Consider the following 7117-nt stretch of genomic DNA (forward strand, 5'->3'; position numbering starts at 1 on the left):
ACGAATTCAGCCTGAAAAAATTCGTGATTTCAAAAATACCCCTCCGCCAGACAGGCATGTTGACGGAGAGCTCCTTGCTTTCCCTCTTATTAGAAGTAATAATAATAATAATAATACTAGTGAGGGTATGCCCGGGCACAACTATTTATTGTTTTTGGTGATAATTTATGCCTTCGAGGGCTATTTGCAACAGGCGAGGGCTATTTGCAACAGGCGAGGGAGTCTCTATGTGTTATAACATCCAGATTAGGGCATAAATGTCTACAATATTTTTAGACAACACAATTGACACGTATCAGATTACAAATGACTCAACTACAATGGGAGATGTTGAACATAAAAATATTTAACATGATTCTCTATTTCCCTCACGCCTCCTCCACAGAACTGATCTCTTTAGCAACCTGAGGTAAGGAAAGATATATATTTTAAGAACAAGTAATTGGGCAAGAGAATAATTTTTTTTAACAGTGGTAACATGTTCAAAGGAAACAGTATAAGTCAAAAATGTGAACATTTTTCTTATTTATAACATAGATGGCAGAGGCAGCACAATAATTATACATCTCATTCAAATAGCCAATAATCTAGTTGGCTTTGTTCATTCTTTAAAAGTGATCTTCCTTTAGCTAAGTTGCTTAGAACAAATATTTTTCCATTTTATCAGAGCCCAATAATAATCTGGGTTTCCAAGTGATACTACATATCCTCCAGATTTTCACAAGGCCAACTTGTGTCTTAAATATTGGTTCCTCTTGCTTTCTTATTCTACTATTCTTTTCTTGTATCTATTGAGTTCAAAGAAGTACTGGTCATGTACCATTCATTCGTTTCTAATAACCTATTCTTAATAAAATGGCTGGCGATACCTCATCTTGGGATGCCTTTGGTTGAGTTCCTATCATCGACGGATAAGCAATTGACAAAACTTCTTTGCCATTCATACTCATTTGTTTGCAAAAATTAATCACCTGAAAAGGCATAAGAAAAGAGTTGAAATTACAACACTTGAATGTAGAATTTAGCGTATGTGTGCATTAGATATTGCAAACTAACTGAATCAAATGATTCTCATGATGAGTCACATTACTGTAGAGTAGCTAAACAACTAACAAGATATTTAAATAAAAAGTGCAGATGAGTCACATTACTGTAAAGTAGCTAAACACCTAATAAGATATTTAAATAACAAGTGCAGAGTTGATAAACAAACAAAAGAAATAATTTTTTTACCAAAGTTATCGGGCCAAGAAATTGACCTGCAATAGTCTTAGAATACTAATATTTTGCAGTTGAAAAAGATATGAACTCTGGTAAATCTCCTCGTGTGTGTGTTCGACAACACCACGTATCTTCTGAAAGCGAACTCATATTTGGCCTCTCAGATGCTTCTTCACCCTTGTTAGATGAGCTTTCCTGCCATTTCATCAAAAGAAGATGATAAAGCTAACGCTCCTTCTGTATATCGAAGAGTAAGCTTGCGAAATTCAGTTTATTTTGCAGCATTGTAGCCTAAATGCAATTTTACTCTGTGGCTTATAGGCCAATCAAATGTAAAAATCACTACCAAAATTAAGAGTTTGCAAAATTGAATGTCAAAGGAGCAACTTAAGTGTGGAATGCATAGCTTTTAGGCATCTCTTCAGTCAAACAGGATAAGCTTAATGATATTTCATTTTGAGGCAGAACTTGATCGCGATGTTATCTATCAGTGCTAAAAGAAGTCAGTTTTTGCGTGACAAAGTTGCTTAACAGGTTATGTTTCTAATTGTTATATTGATGTTTTCACTTTTAGTAATGCACTAATCCTGCAGTTATCACAATGCAGCTCAAAAATATTTAACCTATTATTAGACCCTTTCCTTTTTCAGAGCAGATGTAAATACCCTACCCCATACCATTTGAGATAAATTACAATAGAAAACCGCAGAACAATTGAAACAAGTCTTGCAAAAATAATATGAAGACGTGTTTGTTATTATAATACAATTAAAAAATATTTAAAATCCTTGCCTTTTTCTCAAATCTTGCTTGAGATGACATAAATAAAAAGGTAATTTACCTCATCCAGGTTTTTCAACTTATCTTTCTATGTGGTCTTCCCAGCCTTGTAAGTCAAGAAACAGTCGGCTCGCAGGGTCTGCTTCCGTCATCATTACGGATGGCTTCATTGGACAAAGGCAGAAAGAAACGAAGATAGATTTAGGATTACAAATGATGACTCTTTTATATTATTTGCTTATCCAGTAATTTAGGTGCACAAATTAATTTTCTTTCTTTATCTATCAAATAACAAAAGAATAGAGAACAACTAAAACTTCCTTCTCTGCTAAGAAGATGACCTCTCATTCTTAAACCATTATATCATAAATACAGCATTCAGACAAGTAATCAGTTCAATATAAAATACAGTAGTGAATTAAAGTTCTACAGAAAAACAGTTCCTTGTACCAAAAAGAATACAACATAGTCTAAGGTCAAGCCTAATGGTTATGCGGGTAATTCGTATTTTAAGTGTATATATTGGTCTATTTCTCTTGCGTACACCAGAATTTTAGCCTTCATTGTTGTTTAAATGCTTGACCTGAAGGCTTGAAATAAAGAGACACTCACACATCAGAAGATTAAAATATTTGTGGCAGGCACAGTGCAAAGCCTTAAAAGTAAAGAACGCAAATTGTAGAGTTACTTTTTCACTTCTACATCTTCTGCACTTTTTCTTTTTTATAAATAAGTCAAAAGTTTGCTTCCTTCCCGGATTCACCTTTAACCAAAAAAAGAAATAACGTGCATGTTAACCTTTTTCCAAAAATGCAGTCTAATCTTAAAGTCAAGTCTTGATCTGTAGACCGTGGTTATGGATGACCTAGATATGCTCTCCTCTCGGAAAAAGAAATATTATATCCAACATAAACCACACTTCAGTTTACATAACAGAACAAAATTACAATTATGATTTACTGGTTTCGATATACAATTCACATGTCACCAATTGCTCTACTTTAAGGGCTTTCTATTATTTCATGAAAAATATTTTTTAGAAAAATTCATAGCAGACATTATGATAATAAAAATTGTTATTCTAATAAAAGCAGATAGACACATAGAAAAGTTAGTTAATAGGAAGATTGTCGATATAGCAAAGCAAAACTACAAAAATACCTGGGTATTATGTTCAACACAATGTGCGTCAAGAGTTTCACATCACCAATCATGAAAGCACTGAACAGATCAAACAACAGTCAAACTTGTAGACACTCTCACCCCCTGTCCTAAAAGATGCAACACACATACACATAACATTGAATTCTTGTACAAACAAAAATTCCTCATAAATAATTGCACATTATGGAACCAACTTCATTTCATGCCCCGTAATGGGAATCATACGCTATTAAGCCCAATCGAGAATAACTTTTTGCAGGAGATTTTCCTTTTTCCTCACAACTTTAAAGAAAATAATAAATTTGAGCAAAAACTGGAAATGCATGCCTTCCTGTACTTGCAAATTGGCTTTGTTTCTGCCAAGGGAGGGAATAATCTGGAACAGTGTGTGTACAATAAACCTACATATAAGCATAATGGAAAAGGAAATTTGGTCCAGTACATTTTAAATTTATCATGCATTCCATGAAATGATTCAAAATCCAACCACATGCAGATATATGTGAAACGGCTATTCATACTGTTGATATACCTACTGATGCTAAAAAAAAAAAAAAAAATTGACTGCAATTTATTGTTTATGGAGGTCTATGTCATTCATCTTAATATTAGTGTTTTTTTAGACCTAATACTAAAATATTGAAGATCAACTTAAGCCAAATGGAAGAGCGAACGAAGCATACAAAAAATGCACCAACAGTTCTTCTTGAGGCTAGCACACAATATTTAAGACCAGATTATGGGGTTTTCTATTTGTATATAACAATATAAGGCTTAAGACATGAGATAATCTGAAATTTTGTCTCAACTCTAAATACAACAGTGAAGAGATCATTAAGCAAGGATGAGCTGAGATCAATAATGTGCCACAGGTTTAGTAGCGAGGATCGGTACAGATGTTGGTAGGATCTAAAGGTTATACCTGGTATGAGCTAAAGGATAATACTTGGTAGGAGCTAAAGGTTCAACCCTCCACAAGTAAAAATCATACAAAGAGAAGGTAGAAATACAAATTCAGTCAACCAATTAGCAAATTAAAAAGGAATCTCGAGCTTCAAAGATGAGGCCTCCAAACAAAATGAGCATAATAATAATATTGCCATCTTAACCACATATTTACCTTCACAACAACATTTAGAAAAGTTGCATCTTCAATGATATCAATTTCTACCTAGGAAAGAAAGCAACTTGTATAGAGTGGTGTATATCAGTAGCAAGAATCATTAACTAAAAGTTTATATAGAATGAGCACATCTGCGAAAGATTTCATATGGAGTTGAGGAACCATTAGAGCTAATAGCTGTGAGTAATAGGTAATATCAATGCAAAAGTTACTTGCTTTACATCAAATTGTACATCCGCCAACAGTGCATAGAACTGTAAGTGCGGATACTCTAATTGCTTCAGGTGGTTTGCTATTTAACTGCAAGTCACAAAAGAACATGCTTTAGATTTGAGGCAGATTGCTGAATAGATGGAGTTTAGAGCTCAATATTTGTAAGGCACATCTGAATAAATAAAACTTTAAGCTTGAGCTATCCTTTGTTGACTCGTCTGAATAAATGTTATGCAACTTACACTTTCCAGTAGCAGCCACTGACTTGGAAACAGGGTCAACGACATTTTGAAAAGTGATATACCAGCAACCTTGGCTCAAAGGAAGAGAAGTAGATGGTTAAATCTTGAAATTATTAGTCGGTCTTCTTGATCATCTAAGTTTTCTATATGGCGTGTGTGATTGATGCCCTTTTTATTATCTCTACCCTATAGCAATATTGTTCTGTGATAACTAACTCAGACAAAAAAAACATATGGCATTCAAATTCCCTATTACTAATTCACCTGTAAATGCCTCATAAGACAACCCTTTTTCTACCCAAAAAATGAACCTTTTAATGTTTACTACAGTACATAACATCACCTCTGTTTTCACCACTTGAATAAAATGTTCAATCTGCAAACTACAGGTCAAGAAAACAAAAGTCGAGAGGTTTTTTGGCATACTTGTATCTCTTTATGATCACACCAGATGAGTAACACTTATCCCGTTCTATTTCAATATTCTACAAACTTATAAAAGTTTCAGTAAATTAAAGAAGTTCAAAAATAAAAATATTCAAACACTTCTAAAAACAAACACTAATTTTCCCAGTCAACCCCTTCTCCTTTATGACCTCATTTTTATGTGTCTTTTTCTCAAGAGAAAATTAGTGTTAACACTTCCATTTGTTTAAAGGACTTTTTGTCAGGAAAGTTAACTGGAGTGAACAACTGAACATAGTGGGATGACATTGATCAAATTAGACTAAAATAGGCATCGATTGTGTTGCTTACCATCTGCCAGTTCTCTAATCACTGAATTTCATCCTATAAAAATCACGTCTACTCTGCACGCTCCTTCTTTATGAATTTGCTTCACCAACTCTACTCTTTTCATGGTGTGATTATTAGGGGATTAAAAGGCAGCAATAGAACTCTTAAACAATGGACCAACAATTTACCCGATTCAAATAATGCCTACCCAGCAGCGATTTTGAAAATCAGAAAAAGAAGAAAGTAAAACTTACCTTATAACTGTACAACCAAGCACATAGACTGAGCAGGAAGATAGAAGATTGAAAGAGACAAAGGAAACTGGAACTGAAATTGAGCGACTATGAAAATTTGGAGAAAGATCAGTGTAGAAGGCTGGGCAACGTGGAGGAAGAATAGTATGGACCATGGGCGTTCAGCTTGAGGGCCTGTCAAAACCTGGGGAAACCGGGTTACCACGTGGCTCAGGCCAAAACAGATGCAGTTTTCCTAAAATACCCCTACGACCCCAAGCTGCTCAAACTGTCCCTTATTAATAGTAGGAATATATAATATAAAAGAACTGGATTACCCTTGATTTTAAATCTATTGGCATGAAGTAAACATATCGAAACCTTCTCTCTTCTATATTAAAAATTAAAAATTAAAAAAAATTAAGAAAGAGTGGTGGTTTCGACATGTTTGTTTTTAGTCAATAAATTTTTGGTTGAGGACATAATGGACTTTTGATTGCTTATACGTGTCTGTCTTCCTGGAACACAACAGCCACGTAGCATCACTTTCTCATGTTGCTTTTTATCCTAACATCTTTTACATTATGTTCGTTGTCGTAGCTTTCTAGCTCGAGTAATTTTCTCTCTTCAGCTCTTTCATCACGTATTTTTTTGTAAATACTGATGATTTTATTCACATGTGTCTGCACAATCAATAGGGACAAATTCGAGTCTTTCCACATACGTGGTACGGTTCAGGTTATCTTCTTCAATTTGATACCCGATGTATTTTTTCTTGAGTTACCCAATTTCTCACCATGTTCTTTGATCCGGAGAGGATTCCGCTTCTAAAAAGCCTTGAGAATTATTGAAGATTTTTGATAAATTATTCTATTTACCTACCTCTAGGGACGACCCAGATGGGAAAGAGGTTAGGAGACACTAGAGACGATTCTAAGTGGTATCTGTTTATGCCTTTGATATTGTTGTATACGGTCAAAATCAGGGAGCCCGATTTCGAGCTCTTAAATTGAGCTATGAGTCCGAGTTGGCAACTCGAAATGGAGGTCGGACCCGGCTGAAGGCGTGAACACCTAATTTTTTACCACACTCAAATTCTATTTTATTTTAATGCAAACATTTCTTTTAGGTCTAATTTTAATATTTTAAACTTTTGTTTATTTAAAAGAAAAAAAACTAACTAAAAAAAAATTACTTACATTTTTAGAATATAAAGTTTATTTCTAAAAAAAAAAGATTAAAAAATATATATGTACATATATATAAATGGTTTCTTTTAATTAGAATTTCAATAAGTGAACTATAGAATCTTTCTTAGTATCATTTAAATTACATGTACATATATAATTTTTTTATAATAAAATAAAAATATTGGTTAATTTTCTTATCTTCATAATTTAATAAAC

The 7117-nt window shown here is 33.7% G+C and overlaps 1 long non-coding RNA gene across 6 annotated transcripts; it reads right to left on the bottom strand.

The window, feature by feature from the left end:
- On the bottom strand, positions 202–5999 carry LOC109231739. 6 transcript variants are annotated; one of them, XR_002068828.1, is made up of 7 exons: positions 5733–5977; positions 4744–4812; positions 3163–4588; positions 2063–2165; positions 1234–1416; positions 870–971; positions 202–404 (listed from the first exon to the last, which is right to left on the bottom strand). It is a non-coding gene; the product is annotated as an uncharacterized LOC109231739 (long non-coding RNA). The 6 variants fall into 6 exon arrangements; XR_002068832.1 differs by having other exon boundaries at positions 3163–3272; positions 4286–4812; positions 5733–5952; XR_002068829.1 differs by lacking the exon at positions 4744–4812 and having other exon boundaries at positions 5733–5999.

Source organism: Nicotiana attenuata, chromosome 1 (assembly GCF_001879085.1).
Source record: "Nicotiana attenuata strain UT chromosome 1, NIATTr2, whole genome shotgun sequence".
Classification (NCBI taxonomy): domain Eukaryota; kingdom Viridiplantae; phylum Streptophyta; class Magnoliopsida; order Solanales; family Solanaceae; genus Nicotiana; species Nicotiana attenuata.